Source organism: Lipophrys pholis (genome assembly GCF_963383615.2).
Source record: "Lipophrys pholis genome assembly, chromosome: 18".
NCBI classification, from domain to species: domain Eukaryota; kingdom Metazoa; phylum Chordata; class Actinopteri; order Blenniiformes; family Blenniidae; genus Lipophrys; species Lipophrys pholis.
The window spans coordinates 10,473,555-10,494,975 of NC_137646.1; the positions used below are offsets into that span (position 1 = coordinate 10,473,555).

The 21,421-nt window shown below is 41.4% G+C and overlaps 1 protein-coding gene across 1 annotated transcript in view; it reads left to right on the forward strand.

The window, feature by feature from the left end:
* The window catches only part of nhsl2 (NHS-like 2), a gene marked incomplete at its 5' end in the record, with an annotated part of 163,476 nt that overhangs the window by 88,850 nt on the left and 53,205 nt on the right, over nt 1-21,421 (forward strand). The gene's annotated exons all lie outside the window — the stretch shown is intronic.

Genomic DNA, 21,421 nt, shown 5'->3' on the forward strand with positions numbered 1-21,421 from the left:
GTGTGTGTGTGTGTGTGTGTGTGTGTGTGTGTGTGTGTGTGTTGGATTTCCTGCTGCACTGTGGGTCCATCATAACATTCAGAACATGAGTTAGAACTCGGAGTCCATGTGACTGTAAAGAGCTGCTTCTCTGTCTGCGGGCGGCAGAGGTTGTGTTTTTGAAGGGATCCTGGAAAAAGTGCTCATTGTTTGACATGTCTATGTTAATGCAGAAATGATTTGTATAAATACTTCATGCCCCTATGTAAGGAGTATTTCTACATAGTTTTACTTGTTTTCAAACGTCCTTTAGAACAGTTTGCATGTTTTCCCCGTGTATGTGGTTTCTCCAGCTTTATTACTGTTTAAAGAGTCACGTGAGACAAGTTGTTGCCTTCAAATTGCCTTTACATGTTTATAACACAATATTACTCCTTAAACCTCTGAAACTGATTGAACAAGACAATTTCTTATTGTTGTTAGCTCATAAATCAGCACTAATAATGCTAACTGATTCACTTGCTTCATCCTCATGTAAGAACTTTTCTCCTTGAGTGTAATTATAATTCAAATTTTAAATGAATTACACGATTCTGGCTTGTAAATCTCCTGGAGACGTGTTTGAACTTTTGTATGGAAGTTTTTATTTGTGATGGTCTAATTTGTTTATGGTAATCACTTCCTCACTGAGCTTTAATGAGATACGAATGTCTTTGTGTTAAACAGTCTTCGTCATACCTTCAAACGCTCCTCGTGCCTCTGACAGTCACTGACCTCGTTTCGACTTACACGGCACGAGATTATCAACGAAGGAGAGTTTTAAGGGAATCTGAAGGGATTTCGTTCTTCATGGAGGAGCAGGAAATTAAGATAAAGCTCATATTTGGGTCGGCCGGCTGAAGTAACACAGAATCAGACGCTCGTGCGAATGACATCAAAGATCAGGAATCTCGCGTTGGAAAGCGGCTTTTATTACTTCAATGTTCGACTGTCTGAAGTCGTTTTGCTTCCCTCTTGACGCGGCTCCGATGGCTGATTGCAGCTCAGCGGGATTTCCTAATGAACACGACTCACTCGTTGGCAGACTCTGTGTATTAGATCGTGTGTGTTTGATATTCACCAAATTCCTGGAATGTCAGCAAATTGAACCAGCCCATCTTCATATGTTTGCTCTAGCAGTCTTCATTCTCGCTTTATTTTATTACAATTTTTTGCACTGCATTAACGCTATGCAGATGTGGAGGCTGCTTTGCATTTATATAGCTGCTCTTTTCCTCTCCTGGGAGCAACCAATGTGCTTATTAAACATGGCCTGGTTGCCTTGAACACCTTGCTGGAAGGAGCGACGGTGTGAGGATTCAAACTTCTTCTCACGGCTCTGAGAGCTGTTTATGTCTGCAGGGACAAATGGTAAAAGCAGATTTTGTTGACAGATGTTAGCGTCTATATCAGGAGCTGTTACTTTCTGTCGTTTGCCAGCTCCTATTAGATTGTAATTTGTCAAGTTAAGCTTTTGACTTTCGTGTTGTGGGGAACCACATAACCAACCCAGAGAAAAAAGTGTGATAATGTTACTTGAACAACACTATTTCTGACAGTTACACAATAAAATCAGTGCTCGGCTCATTGATTGCTACTCAAGAGTGCTGCAGAGCTGCTTTCGCTATCTATATCACCTGTTACTATTTCACTAAACTCCTGTTTACTGGTGCGGTGTTTCATCACCCCGAACTCCTGACAGCAGAATGAAGCAAGCCTCACTGTAAGTAGCATCAGCATTAACCTGCATCCAAAGTAAACAAGCAAACAGAATTAGTAAGGTGTAAAAACACACAATGGACAGTTCACACATGAAATAGATAAAACAAATATAAAACACGGCCGTATAAAAGACATTAAAAGATCAGTAAAACAGTCTAGAGTGAAGAGTGAACAGCTCACGTTGTGTTGGAGGTCAAAGGGAAGTGCTGGAGAGATGAGAATTTAAAAAACAGGCAGCGAAGCGGCATGTCTGATGGACAAGTCATTCCTCAGCTTCAGGACAATGACTGCAATGAAATGTGACATCAGCAGCCTCAGATACTTTAAAAGTTAAATTTTACTAACTCCTCAGCTATTTCAGTGCTGCTTCCTCTCATGCTCTGCATTTATTTCCACAAAAGGTTTTCTGCAGTTTGAGTCACCCAAAAAAAGTGAACTATGAAATGTTACATTAAGAAAATTTCAGAAAATTCCAGTTTCTGTGTCTGTTTTAATTCTAAAATCTTTCAGTTTGAGTTGTTTTCAAGCCTCAGAATTTGTGCCTTTCAGTCTGTATGCTGCACCAAATCCATCCAACTCTCGTCCAGGAGCCGATCCCAGCAGACACCTGACACACTGAACAATCAGCAGGAAACAGAGCCACACATAATCTGAACATGCATGATTTCTCCGTAAGGAAGCTTAGAGAGAACTAACGCACAGGGAGAACATGTAAACTCTGCACAGGAAGGCCTGGAACCGAAGCTGAAGGAGGAGAGTGTGTGAGGGAGTAATAGAACACAACATTACTGTCGTTATCCACTGAACTGGTGTAGCCCTGACACACGCACGCACGCACGCACGCACGCACGCACGCACGCACGCACGCACGCACGCACGCACGCACGCACGCACGCACGCACGCACGCACGCACGCACGCACGCACGCACGCACGCACGCACGCACGCACGCACACGCAGGTGAACATGTTGATGAATGAATGTGTGAAGTGACTGAATATGCTGAGTCATTCTCGTGTGGCCGTATCCACGGCAACCGAGGAGAAATAACATCCTGCACTGAGAATAATGACTGTTAATGCTTAAAAATACACACAGGACCTGTTCACTCTGTGTGTGTGTGTGTGTGTGTGTGTGTGTGTGTGTGTGTGTGTGTGTGTGTGTGTGTGTGTGTGTGTGTGCGTGCCTGTTTGTGTGTGTATCCTTGTCCAACTAAACGTCGCAATCGAAGTGACGCAAATCTCTGCGTCAGTAATTAGCATGAAATTGGATCTTTGTTCCTGTTAGCAAACACAGCTGAGCGCATACAGCTCTTCAATTAACACACACACACACACACACACACACACACACACACACACACACACACACACACACACACACACACACACACACACACACACACACACACACACACACACGGAGTAAAAACAGTAGTTTTGCTTGTTGACTGCTACAGGTTTAGGGTGAAAAAATTTGATACCATAAATCAGGGATGAACTGTGACGTCTCGGATTATCCATCCTAAACTAAATTCGGTATATTCTTATTGTTGAATTATTAGTATTGTTTAAGGTCACACATGTTGGTGCAGTTGTTCCATTTTGGTCGAGTTGTAGTTTTTTTTAAGGTGAGAGAAAGAAACCTCAGGCAGAGTCAAGCAGTGTGACGTGTGAACTGAGTTCATGCAGATTACAGCTCTTCAATTAACACACACGCACACGCACACGCACACGCACACACACACACACGGAGTAAAAACAGTACTTTTGCTTGATGTTTACTACAGGTTTGTTCATCATGGCAGTTGAGACAGGTGGATTGTTCTTGTGATTACGCGCGCGCACGCGCGCGCACGCACACACACAAGTATTACTCCATCCTTGGACTGCATGTGAAAATGAAGATATGACGGGTGCAGCCGGGGGGAGCGATGATGGGAAGCTCAGAGGAGTGAGTGCAGAGGAAGAAGAGAGGGATGAGAGGAGGAAGGGGGCTAAATCGTGGAATAAAGGATGAAGTGAAGCGAGACGTGGAGGGAAAGAGCCAAGGGAGGAGGAAAGTGATTTAGAGAAAAGGAAGAGGAGGAAGAAGGGAGGGAGAGGATGAATTGTGGCTTGTGTCACTATGAATTACTTCCAGAGGTCTAATCACCGCAGACAGTCAGGTCTCTGCAGAGCTGATCAACTGTGTGTGTGTGTGTGTGTGTGTGTGTGTGTGTGTGTGTGTGTGTGTATTGATCTGAGAACTGTATTTGTGTGATTGCATTTGTCTTCGATTGCTCGACACAGTCGCTTTTTAATAAACTGCCTCTGAATCGCTCATCAGGGAAACGTCGATTGTCCCTCTTTAAGTCTTAGTGCTTTGTGACGGTGGTGTGGTGGATAGTGCTCTCACCTCAGAGGGAAAAATACAACTTTGAGTTTCCATCTCCCCCCTCTGGTTAATTTTTCTGCCACAGTATTCCTACTTTCCACCAAATAAAATTCTTCTGGAGCCACAAAACATGTTTGACAGTTTAGAATGGTAGAAATGTCATGACATCTTTTGTGGTTTTATATTTTGTAGCAGTGTGAAGATTTTGCGTGCATCTATTTCAGTTGTCTTACCCGTTTTTGGTTCAGGTTGTTTGAGTGATTTCAGCTGATAATGGCATTTACTTATTTTTCCTGCAATTTCAGCTTTTAATAGCGATCCTGAGCAAGTTTTAACATTTATGTGCAAGCAGATAAGAATATATATATATATAAAAAAAGTGCAAATTAAAAAAAAATATTTGATAAAGATTGTGTTTCAGGGTTTTTTTTAAGAAAGTTTCAGACACACTCTAAAGGAGCTAGAGAGCCACAGGTTTCTCCCCTCTGGTACAGGAGATGGATGATAGAGGTTTTATTAGAGTAACATTGTTAATACATTGCTCCACATGCAGTGCCAGGCAAAGTAGTAATTATGACACCTACCAGCCTGACTTAGGCCCTGTTTACACGACAACGTTTCACGTGACACCTAATCTGCTAAAAAAAAGGAGTGCGTTTACCCTGCAGCAGCGGACACAGAGACAACGATGTAGTTAGTATGCCGGGCCACTGGAAGGCGCTGTTGCTTGATTTTGTAATGAAACTACACAGACGTGTGCAGAGAACAAGACACTATAAACGTGAAGAAAATGGAGAGCACCTGACATCCGCATGGACTGATGATGCATCGGATGCTATCAGGGGAGAGTCTCAACTATTAAACTACTGATCTGGACGATAAAACTAGAATATGGACCGCGGGTCGTACCGCTACGCGGCCGCCATGTTTGTTTACAACTGAATGAGCAGGAGGGAGGGGGAGAGATGTGCATGCGCAGTAACAGGCTCTGTTGCCTCCATCAGTCTCCGCAGGAGGAATTAGCGCCGTGAAAGAATCTTTCCACCTTGGGAGCCGGATTAAAAACTTTGCGGATACAGTGCATCCGCAAACTGGTGTCGTGTAAATGGACCCCCCAAAAGTGAAGTAAGTTTTGCGGATACACTCTAATTCGTTGTCGTCTAAACGGGGCCTTAGTGTATAAAAGGTAAATAATCTTGTTTACATCTTGAAACTACAGAAACAGTTTGATGTTGTCGGGGCACCACTCCTCTTTCTTCTACTTTTGCCTGTTTGCACTCAGAGAAGCTTAAAGGTGAAACGTTTATAAACAAACTTTAACCAAACCAAATATGTGACTTCTAGGTCAGACCAGTTATTACATGTATATCCTCCATCGGTCTTTAATATCACTTCCCACTCCTATTTAAAGTCATTAAATATCCCTACACATGCATGTTTCTGGACTGTGGGCCTGGATGCAAGATTAAAGTGGTAACCACTGCAGTTCTGTTCAGTAATACTGGCAATATTCAAATATAACAAAGTCAATAATGTAATAGACTTTGAACTAATATTGTAACATTTTTAACTTGTTAATTAATTAATGAAGTACAATCAGAAATGTAATAACTTAAGCCAATAATGTAATAAAACTGAATATTTTTGAGTTTTTTTATTAAATAAATTTTTATTGCAGCACTTTTTCAAAATTATGGGGGTAAGTTATTTTTTTTAAGATTTTTAACTATTTCATTACATTATTGGCTGTTACATTTTAAACGGACTTATTTATGATATTACTGGCCGTCATTACATTATTGGTCACTTCAAGCCTCCACACCTCAATATGAATATATATCCCTTCAAATTACATGGCTGTGATGAGTTTTTGTTCCTCAACTGAGCTTCTCTTTATATTTTGTTAAATGCTGTTGCTTCATTACATTTTTACCTGAGAGAAACCAGAACAATCCGATTTTTACTTCAACTTACATTGTGAAATATTGAAAGAAAAGTTAATAATGCAAATGCCGCAGTTTATTTCACAGGTAAATTTGACACAAAAATAACTAAAACCTCAGAATTTTCTTTTTTTTACTGATATTGTGCTTTAAACTGAGTTCTCCTGCAGGGGGCAGCACTGAGCCATGAAAAAAAAAAGTTCACAGGCTGCAGCAGTACCTGTACAAACACTTCCATTAACTGAGGGTTTCTATTGATTCCATTTTCTTTTTCAACTCTCCCTTTTCACCTGGACACTGGTGTGAATGTAAATTATCAATTTATGAGCAAACCTAGGGTGAAAAAATCTGATACCATAAACCAGGGATGAACTGTGACGTCTCGGATTATCCATCCTAAACTAAATTCGGTATATTCTTATTGTTGAATTATTAGTATTGTTTAAGGTCACACATGTTGGTGCAGTTGTTCCATTTTGGTCGAGTTTTAGTTTTTTTTTAAGGTGAGAGAAAGAAACCTCAGGCAGTCAAGCAGTGTGACGTGTGAACTGAGTTCATGCAGATTTCCCTGAAGTTATGAGTGAAGCCCAGAATTTGTGCTCAAGCATCCACTTTGCCTTCACGCTGACTAAAACACCTGTAAATCCTGGGCTGAACCTGGATTGAAACACTTGTAAATACCAGGCTAAACTTAGATTATAATCCTGTAAATACTGCGATAAACTTTGATTAAAATGCCTGTAAACCCTGGGATGAACCTGGATTGAAACACCTGCAAATGCTGGGTTTAAAATGGATTACAACACCTGGAAATACTATGTTTAACTATAATTAAAACATGTTTAAATACTGGACTACACATGGAAAGATCTGCTTCTTGCTACAGCTCAATCAATAAATTAATTTTGTATAATTTAGTTGGTGATGTTCTTGCATTTGCACTTGGCTGTATTAAATTGTGCTACGGTGTAGAATTGTGGATGAGTTTGCATCATATTTAATGAAGCATTAAGTTCCAGCAGTGAACACTTACAATGTTAAAGGATGAATTACAAAAGCTGAGTGAGGGTCAGACGTTTGGTTGATTTTGTACTAAACTATGTGAATTTGGCTGCAGTGCAAAGTTTTGCATTCACGACGTTGCATTTAAAATATAAGCTGTTAGCAGCTGGCACTACAGCCTAACCAACAGTTAATTCCATCTGACATTTCTGTGTGCATGCACTCCTTTCACCTCACATCTTATAGTTTCTTTGTCAATCCAGACTTTTCCCGAGGAGTCAGATCCTGGAAGGTTGAAGTGGAGATGTTCACCACTTGGTTTGTAGTGCTAATGAGGCTCTGGAGGACAGCCGCAGCACTCAGACCAGGACTCAGAGTTTTTAGTGGATCTAGTTTACTGTAGGCCTTGATTAGTAGTGAAGAACATGTGCAAACACACACACACACACACACACACACACACACACACACACACACACACACACACTAAGTTACTTACTTAATCCTCCAGCAGGTTGGAGCACACAGAGCCGACCTCGACCTCGGTAACCAGTCTTCTCCACTGTGGTCTGTCCAGAGTGAGCTAGTGGGCGAGCTAGTGGGCGAGCTCCAGGGTCACGTGGCAGTGAGTTCTTGTAGGTCCTGGGTGATCACGTCCATCCAGAGTGTGGACGTCAAGCAACGCCCGAGTAGGATGTTCGAGGGAACGCGTGCTGTGACCAATGTATAACTTCGATGTGGTGGAGTGATCTGATATCAAAACCATCTGTTCTGGTCTCTCGGGTCTAATTCAGATCCGAAACGGAGGACGGAGAGAACGGATGTGTTATAGACACATAACTTGTTGGCGATTGTGTCGTGCCTAGATTGCATCACACCAAGGCTCTTTGGCGATTAATCTCTGGTTTAAGGTTTTCTTTTTTGCTGATTATGGATCTTTTTGGTTGGTGTCTAAACGGTTTGGTTTCGCCATGATAGGTAGTTAGCGCTTCGACAGTTGTTGGAAGCCACCTGGTAGCTTACTGTCGGGCTGCGGGGGAGGGAATATCGCTCCCTACCCAGGTAATACAGAGTCTCAGTTTCAGCTGGGGCCCGTTCAGACCTGTTAACATGTATTTCAGGTGATCTGATCAGTTAAAGAACTTTCATTCAACCACTTCCTAAGGTGGTCAGGTGGTCATCTGACCACTGAGACTTTGTCATGTGAACAGTCATGTGTCGTAAATATGTCCCTGGACGATGGCGTCGCAGGAAAGGACGTCATACATAAATGTCATCAGTGCTTTCGTTTAAGAGAGTAATAGAGTCTTTCCAACTTTGCGAAGAGACGCTGGACAAGAACATGGCCGTCAACACTCATAACTCTGCGCCAGGCCATTTAGTGGAATGACATTGCGGAAGTAACACAATCCGATCTCAAATGGTTCGCCCGAAATGCAAGGTATTGGTGTAAACAGTCTGCGACGGGGCTCACACGTGATCTGAAACACGTTAACGGTAGGTCTGAACGGGCCCAGAGACACACACACACACACACACACACACACACACACACACACACACACACACACACACACACACACACACACAGACTGCCAAGGTCCCTGTGTGTGACCTTTTGACCCAATCAGCGGAGGTGAGTGCACAGTCATCCGAGCATACTCCATCAATCTTCTTTTATCACTGTCACACGCACGCACGCATGCACCCACACATCAGTAGCTGGCCGTTTAACATGTTCACTACATTTCATCACATGTGCCTGGAACACAAGCTGATGTATTTGTATCACACATATACAACAATTCTGCAAGTATGACTGATGGATAAGTTGTGTTTGTCCTTGGTGCAAATGTGTGTGTGCGTGTGTGTGTGTGTGTCCGGCAGTAGCAGCTTGTCTAAATCTGTGTGCTCCCCACTGACACTCCAACGCACACAGAGGGGAATGAATTAGTAAGCGGCCTGAGAGGAAAATAACTTCCTCGCTAATATGTGTGTGTGATTATGAGTGTGTCAATGTGAAGTAGGTGTATTGTGAAACTTCTATTCCGTGCGTGTGCGTGTGTGTGTGTGTGTGTGTGTGTGTGTGTGTGTGTGTGTGTGTGTGTGTGTGTGTGTGTGTGTGTGTGTCTTCCTCGCTAATATGTGTGTGTGATTATGAGTGTGTCAGTATGAAGTAGGTGTATTGTGAAACTTCTATTCCGTGCCTGTGCGTGTGTGTGTGTGTGTGCCATCGTCAGTGTTGGATGGTAGAATTCAGTACCTGGTTCTCCCACTGACACCAGTAATAACTCATGTGCATTCCCAGTGCACACAAAGAGCCACAGCTTACCTCTAACAATGCAAGGGTTGCAGGTTTGATTCCCACGTGGCTCCCAACCAATCTGTTCGACACAACGTAACGTGTTGGTTAACACACCCACTTTTAGCAAAGTTCTTTTTCTCACCATGAGATCCGTGGTAAAGCTGCTGCATCCTGCTGTTAGGGCTTTTCCACCAAAAAGAACCAGGTTCTAGTACAGGGCCGGTGCCAGAGCCAGTTCTTAAATGAGCACCGCCAAAGAACCGGTTCTTTTTCCACCGTCAGCGGAGCCAAGTGGGAGCCACGTCATTGCGTCACTCCAAAACGTGATATATCACTGATTCCAACAATTTTGTGCTGACAGCGCTCATACAAGAACCAGGAGACGGACTGTGTTCATCGGTTTAGTCCGGGTTGCTCCATCTAGTCTGACCCGAACCTCAGATGCACCAAAGAGCCAGAAAACATTACGTGTCTTTGTATCGCTATTGGTGTTTTTTCACATCCGTCTTGCTTTAGTCCGGAGCCCCGGAGTGGACATTGAGGGAAAAAATTAACTCGTGTATGAGTTTGGGGTTTATTTTTCAACATTTCGGCATTACATTGGGAATTTCTGCTCCTTTCACTTTATTTCTGGGTGTGACTGAATCAAATGCTTCAACATTGGAGGAATAGAGGTGTAGAATGATAGAACGCAGCTCTAAAAGCTGTTTCCAATGGCAACCTCCGTAAACACACTGATTAAAGTTCTCTTTCACCATTAAAAGGCAAATTTTATGCCTATAAAATCCAAGCTTTCATTTACAGTAGTATGTTGTTTGTTTTTTAGTTGCTGATGAACCAAAAGTATTCATTATGGAGAACTTCTGTGGGTTAGAAAATAATATTGGCGGAGCAGCCGTACACTGCATTGCGCAGCGGCTGCAGCGCCTCAGCCTGCGGTCAGAATGCGAAACAAGACCTGGACGTGACGTTAGTTATAATAATGTTACCATGAAAAGTGTGAAAAAAAAAACGACAATGGAAAACTGCTTCGAAATTATTTCCGACGTAGCTGACTGACAGGAGGAGCTCTGCAGCATCTCGAGAGCCGCGGCTCCGCGAACGCGGAATAAATAATCCCGTTCCCTCGTATTGTTAACTTGAGGGAGCGACTTATTATATCATTCCGACGCGTTATAGAAATTTTTTTCTCTATAACCACTCGGGGGCTCCGTGTTCGCTGTAGTTTTCTGAAAGCCAATACAGCCTCGCTTCCGCCTTGAAGGTAGCGATAACTCCAGCGATAACTCCGCCCCCAGCTGATGACGCGTCGGGCCCCAGTCTGGCTCCTCTTTGGCCCAGCAATGTAGTTGGGCCAGCGTAGCACCAGTTTGGTCGGGGCTTTGGCAGTGGAAAGACAAAGAACTGGTGCTAAGTCTGGCCCTGGACCAGAACTGGCACCTGGTTCTTTCCGGTGGAAAAATCCCCTGTTACTCTTTAGCTTAACTCCTGTTTCCTGGAAATCCCAACTGAGGCCCCGTTTACACGACAACGAATTAGAGTGTATCCGCAAAGTTTTTAATCCGGCTTCCAAGGTGGAAAGATTCTTTCATGGCGTAAATCCCTCCTGCAGAGACGGCCGGAGGCTACAGAACCTGCTACTGCGCATGCACATCTCTCCCTCCCTCCTGCTCATTCAGTTGTAAACAAACATGGCGGCCGCGTAGTGGTACGACCCGCAGTCCATATTCTAGTTTTATCGTCCAGATCAGTAGTTTAATAGTTGAGACTCTCCCCTCATAGCATCCGATGTGTCATCAGTCCATGCGGATGTCGGGTGCTCTCCATTTTCTTCACGTTTATAGTGTATTGCTCTCTGCACATGTCTGTGTAGTTTCATAACAAAATCAAGCAACAGTGGCCCGTCATATTAACTACATCATTGTCTCTGTGTCCGCTGCTGCAGTGTAAACACACTCCTTTTTTTTAGCGGATTAGGTGTTGTCACGTGAAACGTTGACGTGTAAACAGGGCCTAACAATGTAAACATTAGCATTACTCTGCATATTTTCTGTGACTCGTTACTTGCGCACCGAAGATAAAAGCTCACGACTTTTTCAATCTGTGAACTGCAGCACATCACAACACTGCGTTTCTTTCAAGCATAATCGTCTCCTCTTTCTGCGAAGCACCGAGGTGATTAGATTCTTCTCTTCCCCCTCTGTCCTTCCTAAATCTGGCCAGTGATGCCCAGAGGCTTGTGTCTCTCCTCAATCCAATCCCTCTGTCTTCCTTCCTTTTCATGTCACCGTAGTTACATAAGGGAGGAAGGGAAAAGAGTGACATCTCCGCTGAGGAGCCCTGAATGTGTACACTGTGGATATAAATACATGTGTGTGTGTGTGTGTGTGTGTGTGTGTGTGTGTGTGTGTGTGTGTGTGTGTGTGTGTGTGTGTGTGTGTGTGTGTGTGTGTGTGTGTGTGTGTGTGTGTGTCTGGCTGCTGCTCAACTTTTAATCAAGAATTAATTGTTGACCTGAAAGGAAAGAAGCCTCCCAGAAGACCCTCCTGTTTCTGGTATCCGTTAGAGCAGGCTGCCCGCCGCAGGGCTGAGGAACCCTGTTGGGGTCAGAAAATTCCTGTGATGCCATATGTAAAAACATAACCGGAGCGCAGTTAAGACTGTTTTCATAGCATCTAGAAACAGGATGAAATCGGTGATGAAAAATAAAAGATAATTCTAGTAAGACAAAAAGATTTAATGCTGACAAGGTACAGATGTAAAATAAAATAAACGTGCTTTTAAATACTAGAACCTATCAACAAATGCATTCACAATGTGAAAAAATATGCACTAGCAAGTTAAACCTTTCATACATATTGCGAAAACTGTACCAGGCAATGAACCCACTTCTGATTGTGGTTCTGGTTCAGATAACATTGCATTCATTACAAAGGTCTGATTATAAACCAGAGTGAATTCTTTGGTAAATTTCAATCAAAAAAAAAAATTAATCATTTGCTTGTACTCAAATGATCCTGCACCAGGACACATTTACCTTACATTTATTTTAAGGGTTTATTCAGAAGACACTAAACACACTCAGATAATTCATGTAAGCAAAACCTATAAATAAATAAATAATGAGTATGTAATATTTAATAATTTCAAACCTATGTCTCAGATCCCTGACTGCTCGGTAACATCTATTAGCTTGATATATGTTAACATATGTTGCTTAAGAAATCAAATAGATACAGATTGATTTATTAACCGTATTTTGAGTCGTGTCAAACATTTAAATAATATTTGTCATAGTAAAAAAAACCTAGTTATTTAGAAGGTAACCCGAGAAACGAGGCTCATCGATATTTACAAGCCGGTGACTTAGTCAAATTTTCAATTTCTAAATCAAATATAAGCTGCTATTTTAGGATATGTCATGAGTTGTATTCAAACATTCTTGTATAAGTGTTGATGTAAACATTTTTCAAAATATCAACATAAACATTGACCTGGTTGATTTAGTTCATTCCTGGTCTCGGGTGTACGCCGGCAGTTCGGTGGAAGAATGGAAGGCCGGCTCAGGAACGCGGCGGCTCTTAAGCCTTGGGTGACCAGTGACGAGGCACGGCTTACACCCCTGCGCTGGCGTCGCTGTCCGTCCTTTTGTCTTTCCACGCACATCAGGCTGGAGACGAGGCGGGGCGACATGAGAAGCTACATTCATCAGTTCACAGTTTCAGAGGATATTGCAAATCAATTTATTAGATTATGAGGCCTGCTTTGAGCTCTGCTTTTCCTCCTTGCGCTGCTTTCTAACCTAATGTTTTAAAGGAAACTCTATTTCCAGATTATAGATCACTTTATCGCTGAACAAGTAAGTATAAATTCTGGCCCAGACGTCCTGAATCCTATTTGCTTTAGGTTTCACAGCGACATGACTCCATCTTCTCACGGACGACGACGTTGCTGCGCTCGTTCGCTGTGATCTTTATTAGCAAAGAGAACATTTCACATGTGGATTCTGTAAAGGAAAGAAAACGGCAGTTAGTGACCAAACACAATAACTGTCGCTAAATTATTAACAGAAATAATGAAATAAAACAGCGTTAAGGTTAAGAAAAATGACAGATAATACGAAAAATATTCATTTAAAAAGTATTTGTGATTAAAAAAATTCTAAAGTCGATGAAAATTTATTTATCTAAATTAAGCTTTACATATATTTATTTACTGTATAGCCATCACGGGCGCTGTTTTGGTTGAAAATAAAGTCAAACAAAATAGAAATATTGCAAAATAACATTAATTTAAATTAAAATTGTAATATAAGTACAAGAGAATATCAGACTGAATAAAGACGATTTGGTTTGGGCGTCAGAGTTAACCTGCTTTAACTCACAGCATCAATAGTTAATCATTAGCTAACACTGTTTGGAATTCGTCTAAAAACATACAGACTAAGTCACCTTCTTTACATGCGAATGTTTTAGTTGCTGTTCATGTTGTATGAGTAAAAGTATATTTAAATGTATAGTTTGCAAAGACAGAACAGAAAATAGAACGTTTGCTCACATGGCTAGCTAACTGTCAGAAGCTAGCCTGAGTTTGGTATTCCAAATTAAGACACGATTTGATAAAAAGTTTGCACTTTGTGGTTAAACTCTGTTTTGTTGAGTTACTTTAACCTTTTCTGGCTCCGCCACGTCTCAGCAGAAGCTTTCGTCTTCAACGCCGCTGCCTGATTGGCACATCATGGACACAGTAGGTTGACTTTGTCTTTAAGGACGTGCCAGGTCGTGCTCTTCTGTGGGTTTGTGTCAGGTTGTCTTCTTTTTGGCCGTAAAAGAGGTGACAGGTTGTCTCCTTCTAAAGTCTTTTACCTGCCACAGGAGGAGGGCGAACTTAAAGTTGAAGTTTCCTGAGCAGCCAGAGCCTCGTCGTTTAATTTTAGTTGAGATGAGTTGCTTTTCTGTCCTTTTGGTGTTCAGTTTCTGTGACTGTTGTTGTTTTCTTTCCACTTTTGGATGCGAATTTAAATCCTTGGAGTCCTCTGGTCTGTGAAAAACCTTGTTAGACAGACGATGACTCCTCTCTGTGTTGATGTAAAGAGACGACAGCGAGAAATCCTGCGCACACAGTCACAGCCATGTCTCCAAGGTATGATGGTACCTGAGGTAGTTAACACTCTCCATTTCTCTCTCTATATTCCTCTCCTGACACTGTATTTACAGTAACCATGCCACATTATCACCGACTCCTGAGGCCTGTGTTACTCCAGCATTGTCCAACTTAACTTAACCCAAACAATAGGTTTGTCAAGTCTTATTGCTTGGTTTGTTGTCTGAAACTAGATCAGTATAGTTAGAGGTGCCGTTGCAGATTGCAGAAAACATAAAGGTGCAATTTTAAATGTTTTTTATTACCAATAATAACGTGAATGAGATACACATTCCAAAGTTAACTTACAAATACAAGTCTGCACCACAAGATGGTGTCTTGAGTTACTAAAAACCTAAACAATGTCTGAAATACTTTTACTGTATTTTCTGGACAATAAGTTGCACTTGTTTCAGTTGTTAGGCTCCTCATACAATTCATACTGGGAAGTAATTTATATATTATGTTAAACCATTAGGCGACATACCAACTGGTGCCACTCGATGTCACTGTGTGACACAAAAAGGCTCCTCCATTGCTACAGAAAAAAAAGCACAAGCAAAATATCACTCAGAAAAAACAACTACACAGCAGAATTTGAATATTAAAAAAAAAAAGCTGAAAGGGAGTTCAAAGTGTCTGAGAAATGTGTGAAGGACTGAAGAAAAGCTAAAGAACTGTTACTGTGATTGATGCCCTCCCGGACTCTGGCTTGTCATGGCGAAAGGTCTAGTGATCTTCAGGTTACCACTGAGGGTCCCTAAGCATGACCCTTGACCCCAACCAGAGAGTCCCGATCATGGCCGCCCACCAATAGATCAACGTGGAAAAAAGGAATTTCCTCAAGGGAGTTAATAAAGTATGATTAATTTAGCTAGTTCATACATCTCGTGAGTAATAATATGGTCATTGTATGTATTAACACAATAAATTGTTGGACTCTGGTCATATTTAGCTCTACATTCTAGATTAAATGGTTTAAAAAGGCATCTTTAAATCACAATAGTTAGTTGTTTTTTTTGCCATTTTGCTGTTCTCAACATGGGTGTTTTTACAATCTCACCACCACAGTATTATGGATGCACAGATCCAATATCTGGATCGAATATTGGCCCAAAATCATCCAAATTGATGGATCAGGGACTGAAAAATGCAACCTACTGTATATCTGAGGCAATCCTTTCCATTTAGATCTAATGCAGTCTTCATATGTCATGAGGCAAAGGACAGAATCTGCTGTGTGGAGGTTTTTCACAGGTTCCTCCAACAAGCCCGACAGCAGTTTGAAATGTTCGCAATGTGAATTATGCAAGCGACGGTGGTAGTACCACTAAGTATAATACTGCCAATTTAATAAAGCATCGACAAAAACATTGTCAAATGGAGCACAGAAAGTTTCAGCAGTTGAGCAGGTCTAATGGAACAGGAAGTAATACTACACAGCAGTTAGAGGAGATAAATTTCACAGCAATAGCAATAAGCTGTGAAAATTTCAGAGAAAATGGCATAACATCGGGTATCAGCTGATATTCAAAGGGATTGGAAGTGAAAAAGCTGGCTCGGTGCATCTCTACACAGTATGCTACTTCTTTGATAAGGTACTTAGCGTCCCTGCTACATCACTGCTGTACCTGCTGCAGCCTCATTATTGTCTTATTGTCTGATACGCCTACTAAAACACTGCAATCGCTGGGAAACAAAGCAGAATAAGCAGTCACTCTAATGTTTTCTGGGGAATATTTAAACTTTTCAAGGTCATCCGAAGAGTCATGGAACCGTTTGGCAGCTGGATTCAGGCTCCTGTGCTGCATGTCCCACATCCCCGTTATTTGCTGTATTTTGACGGACAACTGCTTGAAACACATGAAAAAATTCGGCAGAAAAAGCCCAAACCACGTGCAGCACGATCTGAAACAATCATATTGTGCCGTCTACAAAGTCGAGCTCCCTAATGGGATATTTCGCTTGCAGCAGGACCTACCACACAATACAAACAGCCAGTGAACTCAGATTAACTTGAAGCAGAAGCAATGCAAAAGGGATCCCATTAGCCTTCACTCAAACTAAGTGTATCTCTGACCACAAACCAAAAGAAGAAACCCGAGAAACATGGGCTCCATGGTGAGAATATATGTCTATTCTACAGTACGTCATAAATCATGCATGGTCGCCTTTGTTCTGGTTTGTCTGGCTGATGCTAACCGACGCGCACTTCTGGATCATAAACAGCCGCTCGCTCTCTGGTGGGAGCCGATTGTGTAAAGCAGCTTAGGAAGATGAAGCCGGTAACTGGGAGGTGAAATTGTGATTCCATACAGTGTGGCGGGTTTGGTGAGAGGAGACGTCTGCTTCAGAGCAAACAAGACACGATAGTGCCGCTGGATCCACTGCAGAAAAGGTATCTGCTCGTCTGCCTGCCGGGAATCCAGTGATGCTTTTATAAAGTCAAGCACTTCTTTCACATCACGAAATAACGTTTTTTTTGCTCAGTCCCTTCGGAAAGATCACCCACACGGGTTGGAGTCGATATCTATATTTTCAACTTCCTGAATGTAAGACTATTTTCGCCTATAACTGGCCAGAAGATCCTGTTTTCAAAACATTTCATCATTTATTCTGTGTGTACAGATAAAAAAATCTAATTAATATTAATTAATAACACTACCATACTGATTGTGGGTAAGCAGCTAAGATGAAGCCCAATGAGAGATGAAATGATGATTTCCTGCAGTGGTTTTGTGACTGATGTCTGCCCCCCAAAAAATTAAAAAACACAACACAACCTGATACAAAAACTTTGCAGTACCATCCCAAAGATCTCACACATGTTTTTCATCAAGATTTTGACTTATGTGCTTTTTTTGTGTGCAAAAAACTGCTAATAAACCAATATACAACTTTTATTAACAGTGTTACAGGTTCCAACCAAATATTTAACCTGCTCTCATGTAAAATGAGCTTGAAAACCTTTGGAGGCCACAAAACCCACTTAAACTTCAAATGGCCTTTTCTGAAGCCATTCCAATACAATATTTGTTTTTCTTTTACAGTGTCACAGACATAATCATGCATGCTATACTGAAACTGTGCAGGGAAATGACTGAGATGAAGCCAGTTGAGTGGATGAAATTCTGATTTCCTCCAGCAGACATGAGGACCCTGACTGTCTTCTTAGTAGAAACGGTGAAGGAAGGGAGATCAGTTAAAGTCAGTTGCAAGTTTACCCGATAAAGTGAATTAAAAAAAAACATGTCGTTTAATGAGGAAGTCATCAAATGCTTCCATCTCGATTTGATAAGGTTAATACACTTCACTGAGCTAAATTCTCATCCATCAATAATAGTCCAGTACAATCAGGCTCTCTGGTTTTTTGGAAAAATGTTTTGTGAAAGTGATAGATAGACAGATAGATAGACTTACTACATGATAATTTAGTCACAAGACATTGCACGAAAGATATCAACATGTCTTCTTTCTTTGAATCGAATGATTCTTTAAATTGAACTACTTTTTTATATCAAAAATAAAGCATTGGCACACTCTTTTTAGAAAAGTCTTGTTTTTTTCCTCTGTTGAGCAAGCTGTAGTCGGTACATCCGGGGTTTTCCTGGGGACAGTCTGACACGATGTGTGTTTTCCTGTAGTAAGATTTGACATTTCTGTTGCAGGACAGCCTGTCCTGGGAAAAGGGCAGATCACCTTGACTTTATGTTTGCGAGCTGCGTTCTCTGAATAATTGTCATTTACTGCTAAAATTAAAATAAGAGAACAAAAACAAATCAATTGAAATGAAGCCTGAGAGAAAAGGACCTGTTTCGTTCTCTCAGTGACTTCAAATAGATGGAAGCTCATGGAAGGTGTGAGTTTGGAGACTTATTGTTATTTACACCATGATTATGTCAGTGCACAACATCATTTTATATAGGTTTATTCACACAACTCATGACCTTGAAACCCATGAATGTTCATCAATGTATTGGCTGGAGTTTCTTTGTATTTCAACCTATTCAACCATCTTTTTTTGTAATCTTACAAAAATGCTTTCTCTTTGGGGATTTATGATTCAAGAGTGAACCAGCATCGGCATCATCAGACCTTAGAACTCAGAGGCAGTGGAGTTTAACCATTTATTAAGCAAGTAACTATATTCAGTCATGTTATCCCTGAATTTCATTTGAAAATTGATAAACATGAAAACGGTATTTGATGAGAGAATCTTGCTAATAAATATTGAGATTGGTGTCCGCCTACATTAAACCACAGTGCAAGTGACTGTTGGACCGCATTTTGAATATACAAGCAAAACAGTAAACCGTTTGTAGGCTACTTTTATTGCATTATATGGTACAATGGTGGCTCATAGTTTATAAATAACATTTGAAAGAAGTGAGAAGTTTTTTTGGCTGTAAATGATAAAATCATTGTCAGTTTAGTGCTTATCAATACATTTTATTCCATATATGTTGCACATGCTTGCACATATTTAGACTGGGAATGATAGGAGCAAAGGTGTCCAAACTGTGGCCTGACTGCAGCCTGTGGTCCACTTTTAACTGGCCTGCAGCATATTCTGAAATTATAATGGGTTGTGGACTACATAGGAAACTTGTACTTGATCTTACTGTAGTTCTGAGCTTTAACTCAAGGTAGTTCCCAACAAAACAAGGACAATTACTGACAAAATGTTCAGTAATTTGTAATTAATGTTCTGTATTGAGGTCATCCACCATCAAAGAATCATGACAATGATTCTTTGTCACAGTTTCAGCCCTGTAATGGCAGCGATTTGCGGGAATGTTATTAATGTCTTGTTGTTGAACATCTAGTTTCGGCTGATTTTGTAAAATATTTACCTCAACATTTTGTTAGTTATAGTTAAAGCTAAAGCTGTAGCTTAAGGCAAATTTTTGCTGAATATTAGATTAGATTAGAACACATATAGACAAAAAACAACAACTTTGAACTGAACTCTGCGTTCATTTTGTCTGCATATTTTGTGGAAGCTTAAATATGAATGCTAAATCGTAACACTTATATAGCATTTTCATCTTGCACTTTACTACGGCTTTAGCAGTCCACATTCACCCATTCACACACACTCACACACCAATTCAGGCAGCTGCCACGCAAGGCGCTCAATCCATCCATTGGGAGCGATTTGGGGGTCCAGTGTCTTACTCAAGGAACAATGTTGCCTCAGTTACCTTGAAAAAGTAATCCAATTACTGATGACTATTTACTCATTTAAAAAGTAACTTAGTTACTTTACTGATTACTTGTTTTAAAAGTAACTAAGTTAGAATAGATGTAAGTTACTTTCAGCAGCTCCCGACAACACCCCCTATCATCTCAACATAAAAAAGGAAGCCGGTTTTTGCAAAAAATTCAGAAAAAATGGGCAGGGCTTCCTCCCAATATATCTTTTGACTCAGGAAAATTACAAAAGTAGTGAAAAATCTCAAGTTGTGTTCTTGTTGCAATGATAAGGTTTATTGATTATGTTTGTTAGTTCCAATTCTTTTGTGTCACCTGAACACACCATTAGAGTGAGTTGGTCTGTGATTGGCGAAGAGTGGAGAAGGGACCGTTTTATAGGAGAACGGAGGAGGGGCCCATTTCTGTTTAATAATATAGAGAAACTCGTCCTGCTTGATGTTGCAATAGTTTGGAAATACTAACGCGTTAGATTACTGGATACTGAAAAAAGTGGTCATATAGTTAACGCGTTACTAATTAACGCATTGCCGGCATCACTGTCAAGGACACTCGCCACTTTAACATGTGGACAAGGGGAGATGGGGAATCAAACCGACAACCTTCCGATTGAGAGATGACCACTTGACCACGCGAGGCGCAGCCAGCCGCTCATAAAGATGTTGAGATTAGAAGTGTAGAACAGATTGTAGTTATTGTTGACTTCCTCTTGCTATTTGTCCAGTAAGTTGATTTAGAGCAGCGCCCTCTGCTAGAGTGAATGTTAAATCCTCATTCCAAAGCATTGGCCACTTTAAAGAATAAAGGCAGTAACATTAAAACTGTCTAAAGCACATATATGTGTTTCCATGTGCCTGTAGATGCATAAGAAAGTTCAGGTTCCATTCTTGAAAATATCATGTTATTGTGTGTGTGTGTGTGTGTGTGTGTGTGTGTGTGTGTGTGTGTGTGTGTGTGTGTGTGTGTGTGTGTGTGTGTGTGTGTGTGTGTGTGTGTGTTTAGTAGTTTTTGACACTCAAAATCAATCATTTACAGCTTCACCTCCTGTCAGCCTCGGCTGCCATGTTTGGAACTTCCCGTGTTTGTTGGTCGTGTTTTATCAGCAGCTGGTTGTATCAAATTATTTCATCAGCGCTGATTTGAGGCGACGTCTCGCTCGTGTCGCCGCTGAACGGCCGCTCGCGATCGCTGGGGCTGATTTGTTTCGATTGTGTGTTTGTGTTGAAGGTTCAATGGTGACAAGGACTGCCGTTTCCCTCCTTCATTTGGCCTTTTTTACTTTATTCTGACTTTAATCAAATCACTCAAACTCTTTCGTGCCTTCAGCCTTTGCTTCTTCTTCCTCACCCTCCCTTTAAGTGTCATCACTCTTTCCCGCCTTTTCCTGCCTCCTCACGCCCTCATACTTCCTTATTTCCCTAATGCCACAATCCCTTTTTGTCTTGTTATTTTTTAATTCTTCTCATACCTCCCTGCCCTAATCCCTCCTTCTTCTCTACCTCCCTTGCTGTCTCCACCTCGACGGTCCCTCTATCTACCCCCCCTCCTAATTAGGCATTGCTCTGTTTCCCACCAAATCTGCTCCCCACCTCTCTCGCCTCATTTTCTCTCTAATCCCTCGTTCATTTTTTTCCCCTCTCACTGCCTCCCTCCCTCTTTCCTTCCTTCCTCGGTCCTTGTTCTCCCTGACAACACACTG